The sequence below is a fragment of the Pezoporus occidentalis genome, unplaced genomic scaffold, assembly GCF_034315485.1.
Source record: "Pezoporus occidentalis ecotype Australia unplaced genomic scaffold, CSIRO_AGI_Poc_V1 ctg99, whole genome shotgun sequence".
In the NCBI taxonomy this organism is placed as follows: Eukaryota; Metazoa; Chordata; class Aves; order Psittaciformes; family Psittacidae; genus Pezoporus; species Pezoporus occidentalis.
Genome location: NW_026916358.1, coordinates 2369846 through 2385877, shown reverse-complemented (window position 1 = coordinate 2385877; position 16032 = coordinate 2369846). Strand labels below are relative to the sequence as shown.

General features: G+C 42.6%; 1 long non-coding RNA gene across 2 annotated transcripts; it reads right to left on the bottom strand.

Moving 5' to 3' along the window:
• Nucleotides 1-724: 724 nt before the first annotated feature.
• On the bottom strand, nucleotides 725-10691 carry LOC134157709 (uncharacterized). 2 transcript variants are annotated; one of them, XR_009962433.1, is made up of 4 exons: nucleotides 10589-10691; nucleotides 5556-5689; nucleotides 1428-1637; nucleotides 725-993 (listed from the first exon to the last, which is right to left on the bottom strand). It is a non-coding gene; the product is annotated as an uncharacterized LOC134157709 (long non-coding RNA). The 2 variants fall into 2 exon arrangements; XR_009962434.1 differs by lacking the exons at nucleotides 725-993; nucleotides 1428-1637 and adding an exon at nucleotides 2956-3031.
• Between the last annotated feature and the right edge of the window lie 5341 nt (nucleotides 10692-16032).

Here is a 16032-nt window from a genome sequence, read left to right as displayed (position 1 = left end):
CTGGTTCTGCACCAGAAGTGAAGAAGTGAACTTTCAGCTTTGGGGGTACATCACTGCTAAGGCTCACACATCTCCTCTGCCGCTTTGCTAATAGTGCCTTGTAAAGCAATACAGCTGGAAGGATTCTGAAAATCAAAAGTAGGTTTTTCTGCTTTGCTTGATTTGTTGCATCTGTGCCTGTCTCAGTGCATGGTATCTAACCACCACTCATCTTCCTAGCTTTGCCTAGACACTCCCTCTTAAACAATTCCTTTTTAGAGTGTCTTGCTTTGTGCCAGGCACTCTGTTTGCCATCCGCCTGAGCAGATGGAAATATGCATGCCTCTAACAAACTTGACCTTGTTAGGCTGCTCGTCCTTCATATCTGAGTGAGACAGAGATGTAAAACGTAACACCCACTACCTTGCAGAGGGCAAAGAGACTCAAACAGCGTGTGTCTGCCATGCTGTGAGGTGTCTCCCGCAATGCTGCAGTGATATGATCAGCATTGCAGCTCCTGCTTTTCAGCATCTCGGTGGTGTTGTAAAGTGTATGCTCGCCTGCTCACCAGCATGCCAACATTTTCTCTCTCTTCACCTCCTGGAAATCACACCTGGGGGCTAAACGTGGTGCATCAGGAAGCAGCCAAGGAAAGGCACATAGTATCAATAGCTGTCCTTTTGGCAGCGGTTAAAAGAGGAACTTGAGAGATAACCACAAAAATAGAAAGGTAATGTGTGAATGGAAAAAGAGGATAAACGGAGGTTTGTAAATTGTTTTGATTTGTGATTTGATCCCAAAAGGAAGTTTGAAAAAATGACTGCTGTCCGCTCTGCCTGCGCCACGTGTTGCTGCAGCCTAAGTGGGATTCGTCCCACTTTATGCAAGATACGAGAAAATTGTAAATCTAAAGTCTGTGGGCATGACTAAAGAAGTGAAACATGAACCTCTAGCAGACAATTCATCTGACATCCCTTAGATGCTTGATTATCCTCTGCAGCAGCCTGTTCTTTCCTAGAAAAAGAGACTACATTAGTCTCAGCCCTCGAGGACTCCAGGCAGTTGCCTACAGGGAGCTGTCTAGTGCCACTGGATATACCCTGGGGGTCTTGAGACACCTGTATGGGTCAGGAGGGAGGACACAGGAGCTGGAGGTGACCAGTGATGTTATGGCTGCCTGGAGCCATATCTGCGTGGGCAACTGAAGGAGCTCCCTAACTTGCAGGTCCTTGTATCAGGGCTGGTTAATCTTCCCACAAATAGCCTAAACAACCACGCTCAGCTTATTGCCTTAGTTAGAATAAAAGTGTTCTTGCTATAACTCCATGAACTTCACGCAGCCAAGCCCCACCCCTGCTGCTCAGCCAAAATGTGCTCTAGAATGCAAGGGCCACAGCTGAACCACAGCTGAGGGCAACATTTCAGTGTCTTACAAGTTCCCTTCCCACCTTATGCATCTCCTTAGTGGAAGAGTGTTGCAAAGTGTTGCGGGGAACCAAGGGAAGGGCTGCAGAGACATGAGTGTGGGCAGCGCAGAAGGAGGAGGGTGCAAATCCCTTCGGTCCACCTTAAACCTTCTCTTCCCTCCTCCACACCTCCGGAGAGCTTCCAAATCCTCTTCATCTACTGCTGGCATGTCTTTTTGAGTTCTGTAGCTGCTGTATAACAGGAAAGGAAGAATATGCAATTAGAATATAGTAAGTTATCATTAGAGATATATGAGAACTTTCATCTCTATATTCACATAAGATGTAGCTGGCACTACAATAATTTGAAATGAAAGAAATCTAGACCCTTTCAGCACGTTTAGATTCAGATTTCAGCGTGTTTTAGACTGGTGAAATCTGAGAATGCATAGCAAAATGACGTGTCCTTAATTCTTTGTCCTTTGTCATTGGCGGCAAGATCCCACCAATGCAGTGGAATAAGGACTGAGCTACCAAAATTTCACATCTGTTTTCCAGGCTGGGCAGTGTGGGTGACTGATAACAGCTCTTAAGAAGTATTAGCTCACTGCACAGTTAGCAATAGACAATCAAGACTTAAAAGACAGCCTAAAATTCAGAAACAAGTTAGCACTCCAGGTAACTTAAAAGCAGCTACTGATACCCTGTATCTCTCCTTTGTTTGGGGTGGTGAGGAAGCTGCCAGCTAAAAGAATGTTCTCTCCTTTTAGGGTGTAAGTCCCTGCTGTTGGCAAATTGTTCTCATGTTTGGTAAACCAGCCAACTTGTGACCTCTGAGTTGCTGACAAGTGAAGAGGGCACTCTTCTATCCCCGGGACAATAGTCAAAATATAATAGGCCAGATTCTCAAATCTGATCTGGCACTTCTGTGGTGTTCAGGAGGTGACAAGGAACTGGCAAACATCCTGCTGCTAATGGCCAGCCAGAAATGCCTCTCCTGGTCACCCCACCTCACCAGGAAAGCAAAAGTTGAGAAGAAGCAGGTGGAGATCTGCCCCACATAGAGATAAGCTTGACCCAGGTCACTGCGTCAGTATGAGGTGTCGTAACCCACAGACTGAGTACAGACTGCTGAGATAACCCAGCTGGCCTCATCCTGGTAGCCCTCATTGTCTGGATCAACCTAGAGTAGGCTGTAGGTCAATCAGATTAGTCTGGTTGCAGTTTTCTGCCAAGCAGCATTGGAGTAATCCATGGAGGTGTGGCTCTATGCCTAAGGCAGAGAAAAGAAGGGTGAGCATCACCTTCTGAGTTACAGGAGTAACTGTTGCTCTGGAGAGGAAAGAAACATCTTTCCTGGCAAGGGAAACTTTGCCAGCATTAATTATTACTAATGCCAAGTGTTAAGAAAAGACAAATAATGAGGCACATTTCAGCGAACTAGAGATTAAAAAATCAGTGCCTCTAGCTTGTGTTAATGGCCTCCTGGTACTTGAGCTTGTAGTGTAAGGAAAGGCTGGATATGTGTGGGAAGTGAAGGATTAGATGGTACCTTTACAGGAGCTCTTTATCACAAGGCTTGAAGGTGTTTCAGAAAAATGAAATCTGAGATTCTTACTCAGTCCTGCGTCTTCATGATCTGGAATCTTGAAGTAAAGGATCAAATATGATTTAACCACTGAAAAAAAAATGATAAATGCCCATCAAAGTTCAACATGTTCTGGCCTTCTCCTCTTAAAGACATCAGAGTTTCTGATGAAAACATCTTACAATAGTCCTCTACCACAGCTAAGACCTGGGAGAAGCATTCAGTCTTGCAGCAGTAAATGTCTCAGTTTTGCATTTTGTGGCTCTCTGGATTCTTGCTTCCTTTGGCCAGATACTAGGAACTACAAACCATCCTTATGGGACTCATATGCTCTACTTATTGATTAGTTTAGTCCAAAATTTTTCTTCAAAATAATTTTTGGTGAAAACCAATGTAACTTTCCCTTCTCCCCTCCCAATTACTTGCTTTCCAAAATGTTTCTTTTATTGAGAAAACTATGTAAATTAATTGAAACCTTGACCTTAGGACCTTATGAAATCTGGGTTTCAGTAGTTCTCTTCCCTTAGGTTGATTCCTGCCCTGCCCCGCTGCCTCCCCAGGGAACAGGGTTTCTCAGCAGGAGTTGCAAATTCTGCTACAGGCAGTGCTTGCCTAATGAGTGTGTGGAAAGGATGGGATGTGAGAGCACTAATATACAGCTCTCACCAGCCGCTGCAGAGGCATTTTTAAAATGTATTTGTTCTTGGTGGCATTTGTTTGTTTGTTTTTTTCTAATAAACACTGCTAACCTAGGGTTTCTGTTCTTTTTTTTTTAGCAAATCAAGGGAGGGAAGCACCCGTTTTCTACTCAGCTGGTACCAACTATTTTTGCACCTGCACCATTTGGCAGCAGATTTATTACTTATCTGTATTGCCATAGTGCCTAGGAGCCTGACAGAGACCAGAAACTCATAGAAACCAGAACAACAGCTATTTTGTGAAGCTGCGGTAACAGATTTTCAGCTGACAAATAGAAAATACTTATATTTGTTTGACAACACCTTTAGTACCTTTCAGACCATGATGAGAATTTAAAATACAGACAAACCAAAACAGGGACGTGTGGAGGTTTCTTATCTGTAAGATAATAAATCTGAACAAATGCAGGTATATATGCAACATGTACACCAGATACAGCTAGAAGCAGAGGCTTTTCAGCGATTAAAAGCACGATCAAGGTCCTACTGTCTATACAAAAACAAAATAGAAAAGTAGTTCTTTATGACTTTGTGTTAAATTCAGCATTATCACGTAACGCATAAGCTCAAACCAAAACCTCTCCTTTGGCTGGGGCATTTGGTGTGGGTTTTTTGATGTGTAATGAGGAGACCACCTCAACCCTACGTGCTTCTAGTGTTTTGTTTCTCTAGTAGTCGCTAAAGCTATTTTTATGACTCTTGTAGAGATATATTTGAGAGCACTACCCTTCTAAAAATGTATATAGAATTTATCAAGAGGCTTCAATGGTTATTGGGTGATACACACACAGAGCATGACTGGACAGAAAGATGTCTGTGGCAACATACCTAACAAGCTGCTCTCCCTTAAAAGTCTTTCAGAGCTCTGCAGAGTGCAGTAGCCTAAAAACCCTTACCTGTCAGGCTCGTCGCGATCAAATTAAATAGGAAAAGCATTTGGAAGGCAAGTTCCTATTTTTGCCTTCGTGTTGGCATTTCAAAACTTTCCCCAGAACCAGCTCCAGTGTTTTAAAGAAAGTGCCATGTGGGAGGAGAGAAATAGTGCTGAGCAAGAGCAGGAACAGCACAGGAAGGCTCTCTGCCAGGGTTTGCCTCGTCATCCCGAAGTTCAGTTCTGAGGGAGCTGTGAGTCACTTTAATGTGTACAAGTAGAAAATTGGAAAGGAGAAAAGTAGGAAGTTTGTACAAACCCAAAGAGAGCTATGGGCTTTTATTTCCAGTTCCCTGCTGCCTGCTCAGCTTTAGCTTTTCTCACCTGCTTCTCCATCTCAATCTTGGATTTTCTCAACCCTCATCTGATCAGCAATTTTCAGTTTTGTGTCCACAGCCTTGTGGTTTTGTCACTCCAGTGCTGCAGGCAAAACAAGTACACCAATGTCCCAGAAGAAAAGGGAGAGTGGGTAGATCATACCATGCCTCTGCCAAGTTCATACCTGTGCCATCACTGACCTGCTAAATTGACTGTGGTGTCTTCCTGCTGGCTGCCCCAGACAGTCATAGCTGCCCCAGAATCTATTATCTGTCTGTCAGTGTTCAGGAGAGAGGTGAGGAGGAAAAAAGGGGAGTCTTCAGGGAGAAGAGAAAATGAGACGGAATATTTCCCTGACTCTGGGATTAATGTCCTTCACTGGCAAAGGTTAAGGCAAGTCCAGACAGGAATTCTAGCTCTCAGTCAAGTGTAGAAGGAGAGAAATAGAGAGAAACATAACTAATTTGATATGGTTGTTTCTGGTCCTTGAGTAAGGAAGAATCAATAGTTCCTGGAGCATATGCAGATGAGTTAAGCAGCAGTGTGGGCAGTGCTGGTGAAAACCTCACCAGCCATTAACAGATGCCAAATCACTTTCCTGATCAGACAGCAGCCAGTGTGAAAGACACACCTACCCCAAAATTCAGTGCTCTGCTACCAGTGCAGGAGACACCAGTTCCCAGCCTGCTTGACTTCAGGAAAACAAGGGCTTGCCCTTGCTCATTGCCCTTTCAGATGGTAGTGTAAAAGCCTCCTCTGGTTTTGATGGCTCTTAAAAAGGAATAAATTAAAAGGTCACATGGGCTGCTATTTATGGTAAAACTTTGATCTTTGCGCAGAGGTTTGCTGCATCATGGGAGAGAATGAGGAAACTGCTGTTGGCCTTTTCTCTTTAAATTCAGAAGGGAGGATGTGTAGTTTTTTTCTCTATCTTTAGAAGTGATTAAAATTAGTACATTGTAAAAAAAGCATTCTATATAAAGATGGTTTTACTGAACTACTGGATCATATGATTTACTTTCTCCTGATTTTGCTGGGTTTTCTGTCAGATTACAAAGCATGGTAACTGAGCCTTTTTATTTCTTACAGTTCTGATCTATCTTTTCCTTCTTGCTTCTTCCACATAGTTTGCATAACGGTCAGTCATCTGCATCACCTCAGCTAATTATATGACAATGCCTTAAGACTTTTGATGAGGGATAAAAAGCATGATTAGGGCTTTCTGTTTAGTTATTTCTGATGTTTATTTTTATAGCTTCATTAACAAATTAGAGGCAATACGCACAAAATTCAACATACAGTCCAAAAGTAAAGTGACCAGTGAACAATGCATTTCAGGTTTTCTAATAGTCCACAGGACTCAATTTCAGTCAGTAATTTCACTTAAGGAACTGCAGCTGATTACAGATTAAGCTAAGTGGAGGTCATAAAAATTTCTGTTATGCCATGGCTGCTCATTAGCCATTGTGAAATAAGAGTTTGATCCACCCACAGCTCTACCTCAGGTTATCTGCCTAAGAAACGTACCCTGGGAATAAAGCTTCTGTACTACTAATGAAAATAGACAAAACAACAGCTGCTTTGGAGAAAAGCATTACAAAACTCCTCATAATCAGGGTCTGCACACATTTGCTGTTATTTAGAAAACAGCTTTCTTTTGGGGGGAGGAAACGATCATGATGTGTGACCCTAACTCCAATCATCTCAGTTATCTGCTTCTGAAAGTGACTGAAAAGAGATACGTAGAGGTGAATAAGAGAATAGGAATCCTCCCCCGTGGTATACTCCCAGCACCCAAAAATGACTATCACATTGATCTTAAGAAAGAAAGGCATGGTATGTCAAAACATGAAATTAAAAAAAGAAGTAAGAATCTACAGTGAGCCAAGTTTAAATGTGCTATGCTGTAGGAGTAGCAGCAAGAACGACAATTTAGCAGGAAATACCTCTCTGATCTGCAACTCTGTGTACTTCTGGCTACAAATCATGAGAAGCAAAAAAAGGAGAAGAGAAGGCTGCTTGGGATTAGGCATTTACAACATTTCCATAGGCCCATCTCCCCTACCCTTTCCCCATCCTATAGCTCACTTCAACAACAGAAGGCCATACCCGTGTGCCTGCTGGCTGGTGAGCAGTCAGCATCATCCCCATGTGCCTGCAGAGAGGCCATTTCAAGTCAGCAGGTACATCTCCAGAAAAACATCTTTATTTGTATTAGCGCAACCACTGTCCTGTGGCCTCTTCTGAAGTTTGTTGCTGAGTCTTTCAGCAGCTGTAAACATCCAGCTGTCGTCTGTTTCAACTGAGAGAGCTTTCTGAACCGTTTTCCTAGCCTGCGCTTCTGTGGTTCATACCTCTGACATGAGCCATCTTTGCATGGGATAGAAAGTCACTTCACGCAATTAGCAGGCCAATGTTTTATGGATCATTAGGCAGCGCAGCACAGGAGAATTGTTTGAAGGAACACAGGGCAAATGGAGGGTACGGGGATGGACATTTTCACTCTCTCATACTCTAAATCCTGAACGCTTGAAAAATTTATGCTTATGCACAGATACTTTGGTAAGAGGATAAAACAAAATCTGATAATGTTTCTTTCAGGCAAGTCTCAACAAAATCATAGCTCTTTCTTGCCAAATAATGAGGCTGTTGTTTTTCCTTCTTTTTTTCTGAAGGCATTGTATGAATTTTTGAAGTCTTGGGTTATTGCCCTAGGGAATAGCCTATAATTTGAGTGACTGAACATACTGTCTTTGTTTTGACTTTGAACGGGGTTGGTTCTAAATAAATTATGAATAACAAGAAAAATGCAGCAAACAAATACAGAAGCAACCATGTGACCAGCTCAGACAAGACTAGCCTTTAGTATCCAAACAAATTGTGTGATGGGAAGTGGATCTGCTCACATTGCAAACGACAATTAAAAATCCTGGTGATGACTGCAAACTTCATGTGATTATTATGCTGATAGCTTATGTGCTGCCTTACCCTTTGCATGGTGGGCTTGCTCAGGTAGCAGAGAAAGGTCCAGACAAGGCACAAGAGGTCTTCACAGTGGGTAAGCCATCAGAGACACCTACACAGAAGGATAGGGAGCCTATGAAGGGTAACAGGGCATTCAGGCCACCACAGGCATATTCCCCTATGGCAGGGATGAGATAAGGGTGGAGACCCGGGGCTGAGGACAAACTTCTTCTGGAAGAGAATCAGGAGCAGGGTCTCTGGCAGTTGTGTGGGCACAGGGTTGCTCAAGCAGTGGGACAGATTCACTTTCCTCAGTTGGTGCATCCAGATGACCTAGTTTGCCATCACTTCAGGGCTCCCAGATTGTCTTGGCCCAGCTCCCTCCTCATCAATTGGCTAGAGAGTTGCTGCCCTTGGACAGTGCAGAGCACTCTTCTTGCCTTTACTGCGTGAGTACCCACCAAATATGGTATACAGGCTGTGTCTTCCAGGAAGGGACAAAGAGGTGTCTCCATATATATTGTGGCCACCTCAAGGAAGAGTTTCCTGGCTTCCCTCCTCTGGTTCTGTACCAAGCCTGGCAGCTGCAGACCAAGCAGCTTCATCAGTCCCAAGCTGCAGATCCTTCTGGAACCAATAACTGGTATGAACAAATATTTAGGGGATTAAAAAACCCAAGTCTGTGTAAAAAGAAATATTTCTTTATTAACTTCGGTCAAGGCCTACAAAATTCAAGTTAATAAGAACTTTATCCCTGTTTTTTTCTTTAGAACTGATCTAATTAGGGTTCAGTCCTTTTGTGGTTTGAACTGAAACTTATGCTGTAAATCCTACCATGTAGGCAATGTGCTGATGTGTGGGAATGAAGGGATGGGCTAGAAATATAAATACACCGAGGGGAATACAAAAAAGAAAAGGAAATACAAAGTAAAATGATAATTTAAAGACATAAAAAGAGTAAGCAATAGTTTGGTTCACATAAAATAGGTAAGGAAAATACTTCAAACGTAATTTTTATCTTTGCTACATCTCTTTGAAAACTATGAAAATGTTTGTAGCTGGCTGAAGATCCTGTGGGAAAAAACATTTACATTTTAGCAGCGTTATCTTCTTAGTCTGTTCCTATGACTTCTGTGTACTGCTGTTGTGACAACAGACCAGTTACAGCTATTACAGTTCCCAATTGAATTTGGATTAATGGGTCTTTTTAAGGTCTTTTGTAAATCAACTGAATGCTCCACATAAATTATATGTCAGTCAGGGGATTTTGGAAGTGAAGAAAATGTTTTCTAAAGCCCATATATTGCTATAGGTACTTTTTAGCTTCATTGTGCCTTTGTCTTTTTTCCAGTGGAATATGAAGAAAAACACAGTCCAGGATACTGTGCAAACTTTGTTTAACTGTACGGTGTTAATATTTCATTCTAGTTCTTCACAGCATATAAACTTGAAGTTCAGTGAAGTAAATGGGGTAGCTGGAATTCACAAACATAGCTGCAAATCCTATTAGCAATTAAAGACAGCAGGTCCGAAATGCTCCCTAGTGTGCATAAAATGTTTTATTGCAAAAGAGTCAGTTTGGGATGAATGGAATTTGCATCTTAGAGGTAAAAATACCTCGCAAAATAGTTCTATTAAACAAGTCCACCTTTTCCTGAAAAAGCCTACTAAAATTTAGCATTTGATAGAGGAGGGAGGAAAACAGCCAAGAATGGTTCCAAACAGCTGGGATATCTTGGTCAAGTGCAGGAGCTGAGTTGTGACAACAGACAAGGCTGTTACGTGGCAACTGAAGAAAAGCAGGAGTGTGTTTAGTTTCCAGCAGCACTAAAGTAAACAGGTAAGAGCGTGAGGCTGGATGGGGATGTATATCTGTTGTGCACTGGAAAGTGGCATCTGGGATACCTAAACACATTCCCGGTGCATGCTCTTCCAGCCAGCACTTCCCACATCCATGTCCAGGTCTAATTCAATTGTATAAGCAACCTTTTTCTAGTGGCTATAACACAGCCACCATGCAGGAAGAAATATAGCCAATTTTAAAAATGACCTGTCAGTCCCAGAGGCTCAGCAGTAGACACTGCACTGGCATGTAACAGGCTTGACTACCTGGCTGTGATCTCCACTGTCTTCATAGGACTGTATCCTATATTCTATCCTAATGTGTGTAGAGGTAATGTCTTAATCACGCACAGACTTTCAAATCTGACCACCTCTCTCATCTGCTTCTTACCAAAGGCCATAGTGGTCACCAAAGCTTACCAAAGGCCCAGTATCTCCCGGGGTGGGGGGAAGAAATAAAAGAAAAGGAATTTCCCCTGGAAGATTTGCCTTTACTCAGAGACACCTAATGATGGCAAATGCAGCATTTTCCTTTGTAACTTGTTCCAGCAGCTAATAGCCTCACAGCTGAAAATGCCTGTCACTGTTTCTGATCTGAATGCACTTGGATTTAGCTTGCAGTATTAAGAGTCTTTTTTTCCCCCCTCACACAGGAAATTGCACACAGAAACTCAATCCCCCTTCAGTCTGTTTTGAAGAATTAACAGATTCTTCCTGTCTCCAAGTACACGACAGTTTTTCCAGCCTTCAACTCATTTTGGCGGCTCTTCGCTGCAGCCTCTGTAGCCCTTCAAGTCCCTTTGAAAATGAGGACACCAAAATTATGTGCTAGTATCTATGTTGACAACAGATCTAAATTTACTTCACTGCTCTCCTGATTGTATACCCAGGATCTCGGCTGCTGGCACTGCCCTAGGGTGACTGTGCTGGTCCTTGTACAACATCACCTCTCCAGCTGCTGTAGGGAGCTGTAGGGCTCCCCACCCTGCAGGGATGACATGGCTCTTTTCCAGATGTGGTCCTCTGAGGCGTGATCCCCACTTGGCAGCAGTATCCAGGCTTGTTTTAGTTGTGACACCACACCTGATGGCAGGTATACCCAGAAGGACTCATGGATGCCCTAGGGTGGACGTAGATGTTGAAGCCCAACTTCCCTGAGCAATCACAGTCATTTTGGACCACCATCCTTTCCTCATCACTGTGCCTTTCTTCACCACCTATATCTATTACTGGAAATACATAAAATACGTGTGCTTCTCTGTTTGAAGTGTTGAGCAGAGTTCAACTCTAACACAGATCTCTGTGGAACATGACTAGAAATGACCATTTATGAGTACCCACAAACAAATAATTTTTTTGTCTCTGTCATACAGACAATTTAGGGAATTTAGTCAGTTATATTGATAGCACTAGCCCATGTGCCATGTAGGATTTCCTTAAGAAGAATGTAAGTATACTTATTCTGCTGTCAAGGTCCTTTATCACACAAGTTTATAATCTCCTCAAAAAAGGAAATCAGACTTTCTTTATGAACAGATTGGTTTTCCATAAGGCCATGTAAATCAGCATTAATTAAATTCTCTGCCTTTGCTCCTTCTTTCATTTTCAAGGCCGTTTATTATTTTCTATTTTCTAATGTCTTGTATCAGGCTCAATAGCTAGAGCTATCCTGCTGCTGACACAGAATCAGCGTGTTCACACACTACTGGGATTTGCATGATGCTCCAAGACCTCTACAAAATTAGGATCAGAATAGGCCATCTCACTTTTTCACTACCACTGAATTATCATCTTAAATAGTTTGCTGTCTCCCTCTAGCAATCAGCTGATATCACAGCAAGTATTTTGCTCCTGCTAGAATCAAAATTCCTCTAACAGTCTGTGACCCTGGCAGAAGATAGGCAGTAGCACAGCACCAGCAGTGTACAAAAGCAAACGTTGAGGAGAGCTGATAAGGACAGGTAAATTGCCATAGGCGCTCTTCCAGCAGCCAGTCAGTGTAATCGCATTTTCTCTTGGTTTTCTACACAGTGTATGTTCTAATTTGTGTTTATTGTCTTTACATTCCCTACATTCACTTTTATATATATACACTCAGGTGTACATACACTCTCACACCACCTATGCTCCCACTTTCACTATTAAAATGTTGCACTTTGGCCAAAGCTCTCTCCATTGCAGAAGAGGCACTTTTTAGCAAGGTCTAAGAAAACCTTTGGATATGCAGCTTCTGTACCTGTTCATGCATCTTTCCCATACTGACCTAGCCAAGATAATGCAAACCCCAGTTTAATACAACTGATTAGCTGTCTTCCATTACTGGTTTGTCCAGGGGGCACATTCACACAGGCCTCCCTTCCCTATTCCCCACTGAGTGGGTTTGAGTCCTTAGAACCATTTTTCAGCAGCACTGTGGAGTATACAGATAAAGGAGATCCCTTAATGGCTTGACTGTGCAGAGGTCTCTGCAAAAGAATAGAAAAGAAGACTTGTAGATGATAGGAATGCTACTTACTTTATATACTGCAATAATTAAATTAAAAGCATAAATTATTATATACTTGTAGGCTAAACAGGCATCCCATAGGGAGCAAGCGAGAGCATTTAAGATGGGCTTGCCATTTGGTGAGTGCACTGTAAAAGAGCATGTGTCACTCATTTAATTTAATGTATGATTAACAACTCCGGAACATGATTAGCACTTATCTAATTGTGATTGATGTGAGAAATAGGTCAGCAGCCTTTCCACAAGTGCAGATTCATTGATTGCCAAAATGGAAAGCAAATACATTTGATCATCAGAGGCCCAAGGTTTTGGAAAGTTCCAGAAGCGCTTCCAGCAATGTCCCAGTAAATCTCTGATTACATCTGACAGGAGCGGCTTTAACCATACCCCTGTTTTTTTCAAAGCTGGCATTCAGCTCTCAGATGTTCTCCAACAGGTGGCCTTTAGCTGGACAGTTACCAGGTGGCATTGGTGACAGCAATATTCTGTCCATGTACATAAAATACAAGGGATGTGACAGAATCAGGAGACACCATAAAGTACAAGGGGAAAGCATCCAGATAAACCATGGCCCATTCTCTTTTTTTCCAGGTTTCCACTTTCAAGGATGAGCTTTTCTGACCTTTGCTCTTTTAAAAATCCTGGATTTGCTCATCCATTCGCTTCAGCCTTTCTCCAAGGGCATTTGTAAGGCAAACATCACATTTATTTCTGCCCTCCCCAAAAGGATTTGGGTGCTACAAGAAAAATGTTTGGTGCAGTGTCTTTTCTCCTTAAAAAACTAAGACTTTTGGTGCTCTTCAAAATTTATAATCTGTTTTTTTTGGTTTTGGGGGGACTGTTTGGAGGACACAGTGTAGGTGTGTGACTTCATATAGGCATAGAACCTTGATTTTTTTGTTTTGTTAAGTTAAATCGGGACTTTATGGGAGAAGGAGTATACTCCCTTCACCTCTGCTGGGTTACTTAGGTCCCTTGGTAGAGTTTGGCTCCTCTGCCAATGCTGCGACCAGAAAAGCTGGCAGTGTTTTATCAGCCAAAGGGAAGGGGCACAATCTTTCCCCAGGGAAGTAAGAGGCAGAAGCCAGCTCTCCTGTGAGGCACAGTGCTGGCCATGAATTAACTCTGGGAATTTCATAGAATCATAGAATAGTTAGGGTTGGAACGGACCTTAAGATCATCTAGTTCCAACCCCCCTGCCATGGGCAGGGACACCTCACACTAAACCATGCCACCCAAGGCTCTGTCCAACCTGGCCTTGAACACTGCCAGGGATGGAGCATTCACAGCTTCATTGGGCAGCCCATTCCAGTGCCTCACCACCCTCACAGTCAAGAACTTCTTCCTTATATCCAATCTAAACTTCCCTTGTTGAAGTCTGAACCTGTTACCCCTTGTCCTATTGCTACAGTCCCTAATGAAGAGTTCCTCCCCAGCATCCCTATAGGCCCCCTTCAGATACTGGAAAGCTGCTATGAGGTCTCCACGCAGCCTTCTCTTCTCCAGGCTGAACAGCCCCAACTTTCTCAGCCTGTCTTCATACGGGAGGTGCTCCAGTCCCCTCATCATCCTCATGGCCCTCCTCTGGACTTGTTCCAGCAGTTCCATGTCCTTTTTATGTTGAGGACACCAGAACTGCACACAATACTCCAGGTGAGGTCTCACGAGAGCTGAGTAGAGGGGCAGGATCACCTCCTTTGACCTGCTGGTCACGCTCCTTTTTGGAAGGAATTTGGGGAAGTCTCTCTTCTTCCAAGAGGTGGAAAGCTTTTTTGTGAATGAGACCCACACCTTGGGTCTCCTGGGTTGGCTGCACTGATTCAGTACCCAGAGTGAGCCTGAGAATGGGCAATCAAATGCTTTGGATTTAGACATACTGTCTTTTCCTCTCAAGGAGGTTAAACCACAGCCAGGTTTGCCAGCACTAAGCAGGCATACCCCAGGGAAGCAGGGTTGAAGGGACAGCAAGTCACCCATGCCAGCGTTTTGCTTCCATGTTATACAACATGCTGGAGCTGCAGAGCCCCTAGCCTGCCTCCAGGTCAGGGATATTTCCCCTCCATCAAAAGGGTTTGAAATGAAATCTTCATGCTCAGTCAGCAGCAAGGGATGGAAATTGGTACCTGGTGTCTGAGCTTCCAACATTGTACTGGCGGGAGAGGGAGGAAAGAGTGTGGGGCACAGGACGAAAAAGCCATATGTGAACCTTGCCTCTTTCAAAGGAAAAAAGTTAGGTTTAGTAACCACAGTGATAATAATATAAAAGAGCATTTATAACTGTGTGTTTATACTCCCATGGGTATTGCTTCAGCAGCATAAAAGGCCTTTAGACCACCCTTAGATGATACTGTCTACTCAGACTGAAACCCTGCCTTACAGCCGTGCTTTTCCTGTGACATCCAGCCCCAGGCGCCTGGCTGAAAGCAGAAGTTACTGGCGAACAAAGTAGAATAGCGGACTGCTGCCGACGAAGGGAGAAGCAGGTCTGCCCTCTTGTGTACAAAGCATCTACTGCATCTTTTTCTAAATCTGAAATTAATTTATTCCTTGTGATAGTAAATGAAGAAAATACACGAATGTCTTGAGCATTTTAACCTTACCATATAAAGAACAAGAAAAGAAAGGATGAAGGATGAGATGATTTACTCTCAGGAATTAGTCTGTAGACTCAAAAGTAACAGATCAATGTTGAGTAGCTTGGCCAGGAGGAGCTGCTTTGAAAACTTAGGCTATCAAACTAGAGACCATGAAAACATGAGTAGTATGAAAATATGAGTAGTACAAAAACATCTAATAAAATTAGTTAAATCTAATTGCCAGCAAAACTCAACCAGCTGCAAAATTATTGCCCATTAAAAGCAAGCAATTTATTTTATTTTTTTAATGAGGGAACAAAATAGCTTCAGTGTTTTCACTGCACTCATCACAGGGGTAGGACCAAGAGAGAAGATTTCAGTTGAGGCAAGCATATTTTGCCAGCCTTAATTAAACCAGAGAGGGGCAGAAGCCAGCTGACTTCACAGGTTTGGTAAGGTCAGGCTAAGCTTCTGTTTCCTCCTTCTTCCAGCTATTTTCTTCTGAAACATCACGGCCAGTTCCCTTAATCCCTCATCTTCCCAATTCCCACATATTAGATGTGACACTTGTAAGAAATTATAACCTGGACAGCTTCTCTGGACACCAAGATCAAAAGATCAGCCCCGCGATGAGTAGAAAATGCAGCACAGGGTATTTCCAGGGCAAAGCTCAGTCTTGTCCTGCCATGGCACTGGCAGACCAAGCTGCCAGTTTATAACCTGCTGTTCATTTTCTGCTTGCAAACAATTTAGTAACATCTGTTCAGACACAGAGAGAGCCCTGAGGCTGGGCTTGTTCTGCACTGGCCTTCTAGGAACAGATATTTTGTCTTTTTTTCTTTTCTTTGTTTTTTTTTTCTACTTTTCTTTTCTTTTTTTTTTTTTTTTTCTTTTTTTTTCTTTTTTTTTTGGTTTTTTGTTTTTTTTTTTTTTTCTTTTTTTTTTTTTTTTTTTTTTTTTTTTTTTTTTTGTTTTCTACTTTTTTTTTTTTAACAGTAGAAATATCCAGGGCAATGCTACCGAGGAATGTGTCAGTAGACCATGGCTTCACAGCTGACTAGGCCATTTTAGTGTGAAATCTGGATGCAGCTTTAGAACATGTGCCACAGCAAAAGATGTATTAACAATTTGTTGCCACTGCTCCAACAATACACTAGATCTGATGGCATCAGGTTTTTCTCTCATTACAATGAAAAAGCAGCTATATTTTGGGTCTGAGGATAC